Source organism: Manduca sexta, chromosome 27 (genome assembly GCF_014839805.1).
Source record: "Manduca sexta isolate Smith_Timp_Sample1 chromosome 27, JHU_Msex_v1.0, whole genome shotgun sequence".
Classification (NCBI taxonomy): Eukaryota; Metazoa; Arthropoda; class Insecta; order Lepidoptera; family Sphingidae; genus Manduca; species Manduca sexta.
Genome location: NC_051141.1, coordinates 12,208,250 through 12,224,625, shown reverse-complemented (window position 1 = coordinate 12,224,625; position 16,376 = coordinate 12,208,250). Strand labels below are relative to the sequence as shown.

Genomic DNA, 16,376 nt, shown 5'->3' with positions numbered 1-16,376 from the left:
AATTGGTAAGCTGAACTGTAAATGAATACAGTGGAATATAAATTACGGGATGTAAACTCGAGAAATCACTTAACTCCCATTTGAGTAAATAGGTAGAGTTGTTATGGCGGCTTAGGACTATAGATAGTTACACATTCCTTCAGGCCTTCAGCGGCGGTGGAAAACCTACAATGCTTGTAAAAGAGACTAACATGCTTAATAACTGGTTAAATGTTAGTAAATTCACACTTAATATATTTAAAGAACTTAGAAAGATTTGTTAGACATTTCTTATTTAAAAAATTACCACCATGGCCATGTGAAGATATGTACGTATATAATAAAATTCCATGATGTGACAATATTTCGTGGCACGTTTTACATAAGATCAACAACAAATAAGTTTATGGATTATAAATTATTTGAGTCTACCTCACTTAAATTAATACATAAGAGAATGTAAAACAAACGATGAGACCACATCACCCGTAGTTATAATAATAATCTCAGACTCAAAATTCGCAGATCTCGACGATATCAAAGTATATTGAACCCACGCGCCTGTATTACATGGAATGAATATTTAATTAACTCTAATAGCATGCATGTATGAAGAGTCTGTGCAAATATTAATACGTGACCACGTACGATTGCTTGTTTTAGTCTTTATTGACTTTGACATAAAGTTATATTAGTTAATTTGTAATACTGTAATAGAATAACAATTCAAGAGTTCCTATGAGAGTTCATGAAACTTTAACAAACTCTACGGGCCATTACAACAGGAAAAGGTGTTCCATAGATTAATTCTGTTGTTTAAATACATAATTATAAATTTATAGAGAACGATGTCTAAAATGATGTTGGGTTTATCTGGTCGGTATCAATACAGAGTCTGAAATTTGTCCCCGATATTTTATAGAATCGGCTCCAATCAGATCATGAAATGGGACGAAATGCACACGGCATAAAATAGGTGCCCTGGTTGCATTTTTCCCTTTGGAATAATAAAAACTTTTTAACAATAATTTAAAGCGCAAGATAAGAACACAAAGCAGAATATATTAAATTTTACAATCAAAACTTTTATATTTTCGATTATTTTTCTTAAATGAATATTTTATTATAAAAGCAATTTAAACAAAATATTATAATTATAGATAATATTTATTATCGAATCTGATAATCGGTCTCTTCCTAAAACTATCTCATCCTATCAGCCTACAACTGTCAACTGCTGAGCATAGGCCTCCCCTAGAGCGCGTCACGTTGCTCGGTCCTCCGCTCTCCTCATCCAGCGTCCACCGGCGATCCTGCGGCGAATGTCGCCGGATCAGCGGGTCGGAGGTCGTCCTACGCTACGCTTACCGAGACGCGGTCTCCACTCTAGGACTCGTCTGCTCCAGCGGCTATCGGTCCTACGACAGATATGGCAGCCCACTGGCACTTCAGCTGGCTTATTCTCCGAGCTAAATATGTCCGTTACTTTGGTTCTCTCACGGATAACCTCATTTCTTATTTTATCCGCGAGAGAGACACCTAGCATAGCTCGCTCCATCGCCCGCTGGGCGACCTTAAATTTGTGGACTAGCCCCACCGTCAGTGTCCACGTATCGACACTATGTACTATTACAATAAATCAATTACCCCATAGCGTAGTTCTGTAACCTGAAGCTTATTCCGTAATTATTACTCTAAAAAATCGAATTTATCGTCTCTATAAAAATTTTAAACTGAGCAATAAACAAATTTTGACGATTTATAAATTACATTTAATAGATAACATATTTTATGTAAAATAAGTCGGCACACGCCATGTTTTAAAACGACAGCAGAAAAAATATGAAAATGTTTTCTCTTTTGCAGCGACGTGTGTCGTGGGCGTCCATTGAAAACTTTTTTATTTTGCAAACGAAATAGTCCCGTAAATGTTTATTTTATCGGTGTATTATAAAGTTGGTTGTTAGAATTTAACAATTTCTTTACATACAGTGTTCTGTGCAAAATTTACTGCTTTTAAAAACTCATTCGCATGTATATAATAGATCTATGTCTCTGCAATATGAATTTAAAATGAAAAGCAAACGGAAAAGAATTCTATCTACTCAATCTCAAAGGAAAACTATTTAAACAAAAAAAATCTACCACTCGCGCTGCATTGCACTGATTATTAATTGTTGCCTCTCTTTATAATAATTAATTTCGTTTCGTGACTACGGTATCTAATTTCGGTTAATGTAGCGTTACTATAACCTTGAACTAACCCCTCATCGACCTTATTTTTGCCCTTACTTTGTTGCGTTAAAGTAAGCTTAATTACACATTTTGGTGAGCCAAAAGTTTTTTTTTTAGTGTTGCTTAACAATAATTTAATGTTAAAATAAACGACTTGTATTTTGTTGTTCTGTCAAAAAGGTCTAAAATAGACCGTCTTGAAAAGACGACTACGATGACTTTAAGTTACTTAATGGATACATCTGATAGACGTATAGTGAGTTTTTACTGAATGTATTCTTACAAGGGAATACTAATCTAACTAAATTATTGGAACCATTCTACGCTAATAAGACGAAGGTCAACTTATAGATACGCCTTTTAAATCTCCTTGAATGTCGGATTTTTAAATATAGTTGAAACATCCTCTCAGAATTTCCCGTACACAATCATGAAAATATGTTACGAGATAAAACCGCGTGTTATCTGCACCGGCTCACTTGATGTTGACATAATGTGTGAATGGCATAAAAACATATTGTTGACAATATTCTGTATATTGGATAAGTATCGTATCTTTCGTCATACTTATTCAATTTATTTTTATTTCTTCAGACAGAGTATTGAATGATTGTCCCTAATCAGATAATTGAATAACAGCCTATTAATGTTTTAGCCTTTCGAACCAAATATTTTTATGGTTCGCAAACACACACACCTCAAACTAGGAATATGCTACGATATTGATGGAAGCTGAGGGAATTACGTAAGCAACTCATAATTTTATGTGGGAAAAATAAATACAACTAAAAAGGTTTTATATAACAATTAAATATCAAAATACGCGAGTAAAGAAAAAATGTTAAAAAGAAATAAATAAGTTTTTGTAAACGATATATCAAAATATTGTGCTAGTTACTGATAAATAAAATGAGACAGAAAATAATATTTTTTATAAAATATTTAATAAATTAGTTTTTACCTCAGTTTCAATATTTTATGTAAAATTAACTTTGCTACATATTTTGTTCGATATATATATATATATTATTATTGCTGTGAATGACGAGACGAGCTTGCCGTTCGCCTGACGGTAAGCGATACGACCGCCCATAAACATTATAAACATTATGCAACACCTTAAAACACAAAGTAATTATTGTTTGGTTTTCCACTGCGCTCGCTACGTCTCAGGAGACGTGAGATGTTAAGTTTCATTATGTCCAGTAGTTCCATTGGCTATAATGTTCTTGGTACCGGAACACAACAGTGACTACCACTGCTGCTTGGGGGCAAAAATACACATTGCGGTGGTACCTACCCAGGCGGACTCTCACATATGAGAGACCTACCACCAGTGGAAAGATAGTCCATTGGATAGATAGATAGTCACTTAGGTTTAGTAAGTTTGGGTTTTCAAAAGGTCTGAGCTTATCTGTTTAGGGTCTCGATAATATTTTAAGCAAAATATAATTTTCACGTATTTCTTCACGGCATTTCGGTGTTCGTACGACTGTAAATAAAAGCTTAGGGGCCCGAGAGAGAATGAAAAGCGTAATTAAAATTTACAGACTTTTTTGCAGTCTCGAATTATTTTATTTTATATCTTTCTGCCTCGTTTCATTTCGTTTTGTATAATTTCACTTTGAATTCAGCATTTCAAGCGTTTATACTGATAATTTATAGTTCCTTAGGGTTACTTAATTTTGACTGGAAACAATCAATCGGCCCGTGTAATTCGTAAATTAGCGATAAAAATATTTATAATAAAACAAAAAATAGGTAATACATTTAAATATAATAAAAGGAATTCATAGTAGTAAGCATTTAAGTGACGTAATTAGAGCAGTTTAGAAATCGCTAAATAATCTTTATTTAAGGGTATTGTAAAACACGGCAATGTGAACGTTGCCTAACACTTGGCAAGGTTAAAAGGGAAACATAAGCCGAATTATACCGCAGTTTCCGGCGAAAGCTTTTATATTATTTACGCGTGAAGAAGTAATTTACTAAGTAAACAAGCCAGGCTAGTCATGCGTATTTATATTAAGGTGGGTTTTAACATCAGTTGAGGTTTTATGGCTAAGCTTATCTATTAAAATCGTCGTTGTACACAGGAGTCCCATTTGAATTTTGAAGAAGTAAAAGTTGACTCTCTAAGAAGTTACGTCTTGCAGCCCACCCCTAACTAGCGGAATATCTGTGGCTGTGCGATATAAAAGTCGATAACGGATCTACAAATTATTTGCATTATATATGACTGTTTTCCCTTAACATAGGGCATCCACTTTTTCAATTTCTCACAATTTCCCCAAACACCCACTGATCAAAATCCTTGAAGGCCCCTTACTGATCCAATTTCAGACTACATTCACCAGTAAACAGGATAAGCAATAATTATGGTAGGTATGATGCGCACAAAGTAACCTGACCTTGATATTATGTTCTCCGATTCATACCCGGTCTGGATTACACATTTCAACTATAATACATATTCATAGTATATTAAATACAATGTTACAAGTCTTATGAAGTATGAATTATTGCAATGTGATAAACTAACTAACTTATACCCGGATTCTAAGACGTTTTTTCGAAAATTCCTCAACTCTATCTCAATCGAGGTTACCTTGCGAATTAATTCAAGGAATCCTCGAAAATGGTATTCTTAGTTAAAGTTTGAGCTATTCTTGAGGATCCTCTTTGAGGATTCTTGAAAAATATCTTCGGGATATTGCAGGAACCGTTGGAAATCCATTTTTAACAAGCTTGATATAATATCAGACAGAGGCGAAGGGTGAAGTTTTCTGAAAGGTAACCCGGCACAATATATAGGTACTAATATGCATAAATGCGGGCTGCAATGCATTCTAATGATATTTAGATTTTAAAAGAAAGAGAAGCCGGCAGGAATTGGGTTATATGGACCCTTCGCCACTGATATCAGAATAATCAGATTGTAACACTGTTTTCAAAGCTAATAACTTTCCTCGAGTCTTCCTTAAGGTAAGTCGCGAGATACCTTGAATTCGGTAGATGATTCCTTTCCTCGAGAAAGGAAAGGATTTTTTTCAACTAAGAATACAAATTACAGTGAGGTTGAGTGGAGTCGAGGAATTTTGAAGGAAATGTCTTAGAATACGAGTCTGTGTTAATTCTGTATATCTCTATTATTATTTACATGAATGTATAGATAACTATAATACTTAAGATAATAACTTTTAGTGAAGTTCCTAGTATCATTACATTAATTTAAGTTTTTTGTAAATATTGGTACATCTTAATTTAATGAACACATATTAAGAATACCTAATACTTTTATCCTACGAAAATCGAAGAAATGTCTCTTAAGTATATTGTTACGTGTTTACGTATATAAAAGAAAGTCGTGTTAGTTACACTATTTATAACTCAAGAACGGCTGAACCGATTTGGCTGAAAGTTGGTGGGGAGGTAGCTTAGAACCAGGAGACGGACAAAGGATACTTTTTACAATTATATAAAGCTGAAGAGTGTTTGTTTGTTTGAACGCGCTAATGGCAGGAACTACTGGTTCGAAGGGAAAAATTCTTTTAGTGTGGGATAGCTCACTTATAGAGGAGGGCTTTATATCGTCACGCTATGGTCGAAAGGAGCAGAGCAGTAATGCAAACTGATGCAAAAACGGGGAAAATTTATAACTTTTGAGAGATTATAACGGAAAACTTATTCTGAAAAATGATATCACGCGGGCGGAGCTGCGGGCAAAAGCAAGTTAGAAATGAAGTGGATCTATATGTAATTAGTAAACATTTAACTTAAGTGGCGCCCTCTGCAGTTACTTTCAAGTATGCAAACTAATAAGTCTATCTTTTTCAAATAAATACTGCGTGATATAATGAAAATATTGCACTATTTTGCCGCTGTTTTGGTTGCATTGTACACAAACACGGTTGGTAATGTTGTTTGGACCAAAATTTGAATATTGTTCTTGCAAAGATTGATTTTCATATCAAAACAATAACTACGTGATATATTTTTATAGAAAAATATTGACATATTTCTAATTTACAAAAATAAGGATTTCATGAAGAAATTATATCCATCGTAAAGCATTGGATGATAGCTAAAAACCTTTCGGACTTGAAAGTCATGTGCGATATGATATTATGTCGCTCATGACTTTCAAGTCCGAAAGGATGATGATGATATCATCATGTGGGATAAATATACTTAATAATTACTTATTATTTTATGACTTCGAAGTAAAAGGTAGTATGATTTTTATTCCAAAAAATTAATCTGTATGAAATAATTAATTCAATATAACGTAAATTTACAAGTAAGCCCGAGAAAAAAACCGCCACCAAGGTAAATAAAATTATGAATACAAGTTTGGACGAAAAGGGTAATTTTTAAGAAATATACGAGAATAGTAATATTTTATAAAGCTTGATGGACGACCTGTTATAAAACTATTCATGATTGATCGTACTCTATACAAACTCATGCATTTTTATTTCCGAAAGTGGAACAGAGGTGCAAATACTGCCCCTGGAGCGAGTCCATTACTGGTCACAAAGTTCAAAGGTCTAATAATCTTACCGAAATTAATAATCCAAATAATAATTTTGGATTTGAAAAGATTATTAATTATAAAATTATCAATACGTAATGTTTCTGTGAAGAAGAGAATTACTTAGAATTGAGACAATATCTTCAATGTTTTATTTATAGAGCTACTGAGGTAACAAGTCTTCATATGCACATGAAAGTGTATAATTTCCACCAGAAACATGGTATCATGTATAAAATAATATCATGCAAATATCTACGTGTGTTGCATTTCGTATGAGCCTAAGAAGGGCACCGTAGGTTGTGATTGGTATGCCGGTGTGCGGTAAATTTAGGGTTAGGGACTCGATCCAATGCTTTATGCTTGCTCGTATGATGCGAATCCTCCAAATATCAACATTGGGCCATAAGACCAGTGAAAGTTGAAACCAACATAACCGTTCCACTCACCCCCATTGATGGTAGCGATAACGCGTTTTAACCTCATAAAAAGGCTAATTTGAGTCTCACTACAGTTAGGGAGTGGGTCGTATTAAAAAATGCACTATAATACAATGAAAAGATCAAATTAACAATCATCCCAATCTCCCAGATTGGAGTAAGTTTAGAGAAATCTTTTATCTCACTTGCGCCTTGTGCGTGCAAGAAACAATATGAACATATTAGACAGCTGATGTACAAACAGTATCAAACTTAATAAAACGAACCACTGCTTTTGTGTGGATACTTTTTTGGTAAGTAATAATATTTGTACACCGAAAATAAAATGAAACTCTCAAGTAAATCGTTTGTTCGGTGAAACTGATACTGAGTACATATTTGTATCAATAAATGTGTTCATTCCGTAAACTGCACAGAAGTGGAGTCGATCAAGTTACTTATTATTTTTGTGTCGATTCTTTACTTGAAAGCAGCAATGGGCATTTCATTCAGCAGACCCTTCAAAGTAAGATAAACACGCTTTTTGAGGGAGTATTAAAAATAAATTGGCTCAGTTTTTCCTACCGTTCAAATTGGTAAGTCGAGTTACGAAATTTCACGTATTTTGTAACAGCTGATAAATAACTACTGCAATAAATAACTAGAACAATATGTTCGATATCATGCTAATTATTTTTATTTGTTCCAGATTGACCTAATTATGTGTACTCGTAGTACATAATATATGAAATCGTGCCCTGTGTCTTGCATGTGTCATTCTGTAAAGCAATATTAGGTATATAATATAATATTATACTACAAATAGGTAAAAGTAGGTAGGTATATAAAAAAAACAATATTTGGAACAATATAGATATTGATAACAAAAATAAATAATAGGCACCGCCATGTTGTTTTGACATGGCGTAATATTGTTGACATTGATGCGGTTTCGTTTTCAATACCAAATCTTTACATTGAATTGGAACGTTATCAAAACCTGTTAGTGAGGCGATACCATTAAAATATAGTGGTTGGTTTACTCTGTTTAACCAGGTTAAATAATCATAAAATTTCATTATTGTCGTCGAAATTTTCCATGTTCGCCATGATTTCATAAAGCTATTATTTAAATTGAATTAGTATTTCAAAAGAATTGTATGATTTTGCGAAATTATCAGCAAAGGTTGTGCAGTCGAGAAAGATCAGCACAGTTTTATTATAAAAGGCGATTTAAAAACGAATAAGTCTATCAAAAAAGTTCACAATAAGTATGTTTAAATAGATTTCCTGTTTACTTTTTAACGTGTGTTACAAAAACATTTGAAAAGATCACCGTATCTGTGATATAACTGTTGTAAGTAATTGGTGTATGTGTTCTGAGTTTTTGATAAAATTAAGTAAAAAGATGTGTTATTGACACGAGTGTTTATTTCAGAGTAAAATAGTGTAACTAGGCAAACAACAACATTCAAATATTTACAAAAAATAGAACACATTAAAAAAAAGAATATTGGTCACAATAAAGTTTACGTTCTACGACAATAACTTTACACAGTCACATTCATTTATACAAATACGTGTGTGTAGGAGTTTTTCGGAATATTTTTTTTTCCGACTTACTTGATATGTATCGTTATGACCAAATTACATAAAATCATTATAAATTGTAGCCTATGTGTTATCCTGATTTATAGCCAATATTACTGCAAAGTTTTATCCAAATCCATTCGGTAGTTTTTTCGTGAAGGAGGAACAAACATTCATCCGTCCTCACAAACTTTCGCATTTATAATATTATAGGATTAATAGAATTAAGGGACAATTAATGATGTTATAACTTTTGTTAATACACTCCCCTTTATCACTGGCTGAAACTGTTTTTAATCGAGTGAATAGGTATCCCCCTTTGTCTACAGTATAAATTGAATTCGAAACTGCGAGTACCACAAAGAGTTTGTGAAGAATGGAAGCAGCACCCTTTATATAAAATAAATTGTGACAAAAGAACATAAGAATATATAAACAACAGCTTATTACTTTTAATAAAATTTTTAATGCATTATATAAATATTCCTAAGGAATTTGAATATAACCTTTAATTCAGCTAATCTTATTTACAATACGTATTCTGCGTATCGTGTAACTGGGTTCTCGATCTAGCTGATTTAGAAGTATGTAAGTATGTATTAAAGCATGTTAAAAAATCTCACGAACAATATTTTTTTTATATACCTTAACTAAAGGGACAAGAGACGTAACTTAACAGCGGAGGAGATTATGAAGAAATTTGGTATATAGTACCTATGTATATAATAATATATTGAACCCTGAAAATGTATATGGAATACTCAATTTTAATTAGAGATTACCTAATATTCTAAGCGAGCATATAATAAAATGTTAATTATTTCAGAAATAATATACATGCACTAAAATATTTAATATCGTCTATTCGCGTAGGTACATTTCATTTGCTCGAGCATATTATGCCTTGAATTTTACAATTTGCATTTACGAAGCAACAGGTTTATGAAATAACCTTACTTTTGTAGTTTTACGTGAATATACTTTGGTTTTTTAATATTAATATTTTAATTTTCTTTATTTTAGCTACTAGACTAGATATTGCTGCTAAAGTTAAGAGAATCTCGCCGTTAGAGAATTTTGTGGTTTTACAAAAAACACTTATAAATGAAAAGTTTTATTAGAAGTCCTTGAGTAGAAATATAAATCGTTACTGGTATCATTTTCCGAAAGTCGATTTCTGCCCGAAGCCGAATAGGATATCGTCGCATCTTCGACCGAAGCCGAAGTCTTAAAAATACTAAGATTGCCTGTAACCTGCAATCATTAATTTAAAATTTATATCAAAATTTATTTATTTTTTACTTTAGAATTTAGGGTTATTAAGACCTTAAAATTACCTTTCTATAGTATAGAAAGGTAATTTATTAAATTAATAATTAAATTTATTTTATTTTAGGCCGTAGGTGGGCGAAGTCAAAGCTAAAGTCGTTACTATTCGGCACAAACATTAATTTGCTAGAATTTTGTGGCTTTGTTCCATCGATTATTTGGAAGAAATAAGCGCATATCTTAAACTCTGTTCAGTATAAACGATAAAATAAAAAATTAAAACTCATTTTTAATTAACTTCAGAATACATATTTTGTGACCTAAGATAATTATCAAATATCTACCAATTCCTAATATTTGCTATATCTATAACTCAACGTTAGCATAAATTGACTAATATAAAATCATATATTTTTAAGCTATACTACAAAATATATAAAACAAATTATTTGTGAAACGGTAATCAGCATGTCAACTCAGGCAAATGCCTACAAAGAAACTGTTGAAATCTTTTTTGAAGATAATACCCCGACGATTCTTCAGTTTTTAGACCTTTATTAATAATGATTAAACAATGGACCTGTTTATTTCGGCAAAACCGAGAGAACGTTGAAGTTTTTTTTTTCCAGAATAAATAAATAAATTCTATCGCCCAGTCCCAGGGGCGACTGAATGAATAATTATGTTGGCAGTTAGCAATTTACGACCCAATGTAGATCGTTCGTAGAGATGGTAATTATTAAGTCATTTCTAGGCCTAGTGTCACATCCTTTCCTAACATGAACATTTTACGGATGGCCGACAGCTACCTTATGTTGATTCCATCACCAGATCACGCTTTGCTCACGTCACTGTTAGGCATCGCACAAACACAGTAAACTTGTTGCTGTTAGTTCATAGCGATACTGTGTGTTAAAAAGTTGAAGCTTCAACAAAAGGCCGTAACACTAAATTAGAAGCTTAGTCTAGGAGTTTGATTGACAGTTTGGGCAAAACCATTCGGAGGTGGAGGCGGACGGCAGGGGGCTGTCCGTTATTCATTTTGTATTATCTTTTAGTGTCTCGTTCAATCCCCGTGATGGTCGACAGCGTGGATGGTAATCCTCACGCTGCCGTTGGTGGCGAGAACGACTTATGTTGCACGAGGCATCTTAAAGATCCCTCGGCTACTCATCTACTCAGAGGAGAGGTAGCCGATGGGCCGTACTAGGCAGCAAGCGTACGACAGACATTTTCCGTCAGAAGACGCCCGCAGCCATCCCCAATACGCTTAAGAGGGCCAACGCGGAGTTTTCATGCATACGGTGTATACTGTGTTAAAGACTCCGCCAGGAGGTCACCCGATATTTTCCACCTTTCCGGGCAGCTCTTCTTACATTAAACCTAATACTACTGCCCAGTTGCCCCTTTCTAAGACTGGGTGGTAGTAATAAAGAAATTACTCCGCAAAACAACAAAAAAATAGTCGACACTATGATGCCAATGGCTGTGGAGGACCATTTAAAATAATATGTGCGAAATGTTAACTTTACCTAACCCATACAAAAGCTAGTTATGAGCAGATGTAAAAGAAACGACTTCAAAAGTTTCAATATACTTTTACCCGAAAAATAACTATTTGCAATTAGTTTGTGAGCGTCACAGAAAAATATTTATGAAAAGCTTTTGGTTGGGGCTTAAACACCTCAAAAGGCAAACATTTTTCAGTAAAATTTGCAGGTATAAATAATTCTTCAACATCATATTGGAGAGCTTTCGTCAAAATTTTGTTAAAGTAAAGTATACCCCATAACTTGGAAATATAGGTAATTTATAATTCATTCAATAATAAATAATGAAAACAAAATAACTTGTTTATTGTAGGATGTTTTAACAATTTATTTTTAAAATAACTTTGGTGTAAAGCTTGTTAAATGAATGCTTCATCATCGAAACGTAAGTTTATCTACCGTTTTCATAACAAAACCTTTGTAAGCGAAGTTTATACATGCAGCAAGGCAATGTTGTGCTGGAACGAAATTCTAATTGGCACAAGGGATATGGAAACATTTGTGTTGCAGACCTCCAGCAGTGCTCTAAGTGGCAGTTCAAATGTAAGGATTTTATGCTTTAATGATCTCGTTATAATAAAAGCAGGCAACTAGCTCACTCTATGTTTTTTTTTTGTCATTTAACACCGGGGGAAACCTGCGAATCAATGTAAATTTTGCAACCATGAGGTATACACACTAAACTTTGTGTCTAGAATCGCGAAAAATGTCCCCTAGTGCATGAACGTGCATTTTGTGTGGATACTGACCGCATAAGAATTTATTCGTGGGGTCCTCTATTTTGGCAGTAAGGCCGCATAACCAAATTGTTTTCGGGGTTTGACGGAATGTCTAGAGTCGCAGATATATCTACAGCCCAATGGATGTGAACTATCAACCGTATTTGCCTCATACAAACTACACCGGAGGAGTCACATTGAAGAAGGATGAAGTTGAAAGTTCGAGCTTTCAACGGAGGGGGAAAAATGTTGACGCCGGATTTGCTTAATGTCGACCTGGATTTAAGGATTTAAGGATTTAATTTTGGATTGAACACCGCTCGATCTACAGCCATTCAATCAAATACTTTACTCTTTCTTTAGCTTTACTGCGACCACGTTACATCATTGTAAAGGAAATAAAAAACAGTTTCCTAAAATATCGAACCGTTGTTTTGTTGGATTTTCAGCGCTTAAATTCTGTAGTTTTTCCCGGCCGTAAATATAAAATTAAAAGGTGTAGACAAATTGCCAACGTAAATGTCGAAAACTTCCAATAATGTCATTCTGTCACTTCTATTATATTCACTTCATTCAGTCTAGCATGTTGCGATTTTGAATTCCTGTACTATCCGATTTTTATGATGACACATAAGTTTTAGCTATAAATTAAATATAATTTCCATGGTTCTAATTTGATCCATGGAAAATATAGTTACAGGTTTTTTAACTTCCCGACCCTATAGTAAAATTGGTAACCAGTATATAAGCAATGTTAAATACTTTTTTGGTTTTTAGTGGTTTTCAAAGGCGGTATAATTTTTTGTTAAAACGTGTTTGTTGCATACGTCGACGACTTCATTTTAACAGTTTTCTGATGCATCCCTGAAATCAAGGGCCCAACAACAATGAAATTTATGTAGGACCACACGGGAAGCACCAGTTTTTATATAAAAAGAGAATCATCAAAATCGGTTCACCCAGTCAAAAGTTCTACGGTAACAAAAAAAAAATACAATTGAATTGAGAACCTCTTCCTTTTTTTGAAGTCGCTTAATAAATATCTTCAATGCAACCAAATGATCGATTCTTTGAACCTTAAATTACAAATCGTCGTAAGATTCTTGAAATTTAGGCCGCATATTATAATCGCTGGTCGACATTATATAATCGTTCCGATGAATCGCGTGTACTCATTAACTCATATTCGCCCCGATAAAATCTCTCCTTTTTTTTTAAATATCGGAAATTGGGACTTTCTGGTTGTCTTACGCTCCCCTATGACTCTTTTTACGTGTGGTTGCAGGCCCCGGATCTAGGGGGGACACGCCGGGGGCCATGACCCGCACGGCAAATTCATACTTGGCAGACAAATACACAACTCGTAATTAACGCAACTTTGACTACTGAGACGACCAGTATATTAAACCCATCAATTATTTTCCGCGGGTCGCAAAATAATGATACTGATGACAAACGTAAAAATATACGTGGGGGGAGGGGGGCGTATCCCAGTTTTTGCCCCGACTCGAAATAAATCAAGATCCTGAACCTGTACTTAAAATTTTGCTATCAAATCAACGAATTGAAAATCTACAGCGATCATTTTCTCGTCATCTCGCCTTCACTTCACCTGGGATATCGCACAGGTGTCCTTATGAAAAATCGTATGGCCCATTTCGAAATGGACAGTTTGTATATTCGTCGAAAGCTTCTGGACTTGTCATTCCTATATAAGTTAGTTAATAATAAAATTTCATGCAGTGAACTCCTCGAAAACATCAGTATAGCAGTTCCTTACAACAAACCCAGACGCCCAATAACTAGTATTTTTAAAACACCTTCTTACAGAACTAACTTAGGTCTAAATGCTCCAATAACTAGATTATGTGCTCTATATAATAAAGTTGGCACTAAAGTGGATATTGATATATTTAATGATTCTGTAAAAGTGTTCAAAGAAAGACTGCTGGAATATCTCAAAAATTAACATGTAACTTTTTATAAATTTTGTCAACGAGATATTCTCAATAACCTTTTCTGTTGCCAATTATATGACGTTGTTTACAATAGTTTTTATAGACAAATTATTTAGTATATAATGTTGTTAATGGTAAATGCTGTGTTCACCTATTAGTAGCACACATATCAGATGCTGTACCTTATAGTTTTTTATAATATTGATTGATGTAATATGTAGTGCTGTTGGTGTACCTTATTACAAATAAATAAATAAATAAATAAATAGATGGTGGTACTTTTAAACCTAAATTAAATGTTTGTAAAATTTTATTTTTAAACTTTCTTACGTATTAATTCTTATTTAAAATCACGTATTGCCTCTGACAGCACGAAATATGTTAAATTTTCCTAAAAGTAATATAACGATAACCGATTCCATCAAGTGAGACGGTACTACTTACTATATTAAATCCTTAAAGGCTTTTAACTTCCATTTGACCGATAAGACACAACGGCATTATATTTTTATACATCGCGTGAAAAAACAAAACTTTTTAAATTAATACTAAAGTGTAACCGAAGAATAAGAATAAAATATTGTAATTGCAAATACACGCGTTAGATCTAACTCAAACAATAAATCCTTGCCTTACAATAGCAAAGCCTTTATCAAAACAGAGCATCAACAGGTTATGAGAGTTGAACTATGACAAACCCAAACCCGAGTTAAAGTAACGCTTAGAGCCGCTTCTAATAGACGTTCTTCTAATAGATGTAATAAAACGAGGATGACAAAACAAAAAAAATAAAAAGAAAACACTGTCGCCATGCTAAATCAATCTCAATGTGCCCACTGCTGACTATTATAATTTGTCGCCAACATTTTTATAATGCCGCCTTATTGTTAAGAAAGATTATAAGACGCCGACGTGAATTACAAAAAACAAAAACGGAAATTATTATTAATCTACCATTATGCCATATTTTATTATCTCGGCTATATCTATTTGGACTACTGTGTAAAGATTCCTGGAAATAATTTTGACAAGGTCTTAATCCGACTACTTTATATGCTCATTGATTTAATTGCGATATTTGTGACCCCACTGCACTTGATGTTAAACAGATCAGAGTCCAGATATAATGACTACTAACAAGAGAGGATTGCCCCTCGCCAGTCCACACATTTATGCCGGCCTATTCGAACTGCATATATGTGCACGAACTGATCTTGTCAGTCTTCTCCTATTCTTCACACTAGACGGCTGTCGTTTAAAATAATTCCTGATTTTTTTTTAAAAAAAACCATTTGCATAAGGTCTGCATAACAGAACGTAGGACACTTACGTGGACCACTACGGCCGGTTTAACACCTTGGATAGACGCTAATTTGGCGAATACAAAATATATCCTGTAACCAATTAACCCTTTTTGTGGTGAATAACTTTTTTATCTTACACAGCAACGACAGCACTTAATGCACAATATAACTGTGTCGCGATAATATTATAGAGTAAATAAATTATTCAATCAATTCATTTTATTTTTCATCTTCAACCTACATTCGCTTCTCAAGATATATTATAATAATAAATACTGAAACACGCGATGCGCAACGGAGATTTACATTCAAGAAGTCACAATAAATATTAAATTTAATAATAAGTACTTGCGCTTCATAAGGGCGTTTCCTACATTAATCTAAACAGAACGCGCCTAGCATGTAGATATAATAACGAATAGGTACCGATATAAAATCAGTGTACGCACACAAAAAAAACCACTGCTGAGCACGGGCCTCCTCTACTACTGAGAGGGATTAGGCCTTAGTTCACCACGCTGGCCTAGTGCGGATTGGTAGACTTCACACACCTTCGAAATTCTTAAAGAGAACTTCTCAGATGTGCAGGTTTCCTCACGATGTTTTTTCTTCACCGTTAAAGCGAACGATAGATTCATAAAGAATACACACATGTGCCCTTGGGATTTAAACCTGCGGACATTCGTCTTGGCAGTCCGTTCCACACCCAACTAGGCTATCGCCGCTTGTGTATTTCAATATTTCCTTCTTAATTCTCCTTTGGCGACAGAAAAAGTTTTGTGGTTGAATCTAACCATCATTTATTTCGTAGAAAAATGC

General features: G+C 33.8%; 1 protein-coding gene across 1 annotated transcript in view; it reads right to left on the bottom strand.

Annotated features, from left to right (window-relative positions):
- Positions 1–16,376, bottom strand: part of LOC119190893 (otoferlin-like) — an 87,105-nt gene that overhangs the window by 69,561 nt on the left and 1,168 nt on the right. The window lies entirely within an intron of this gene.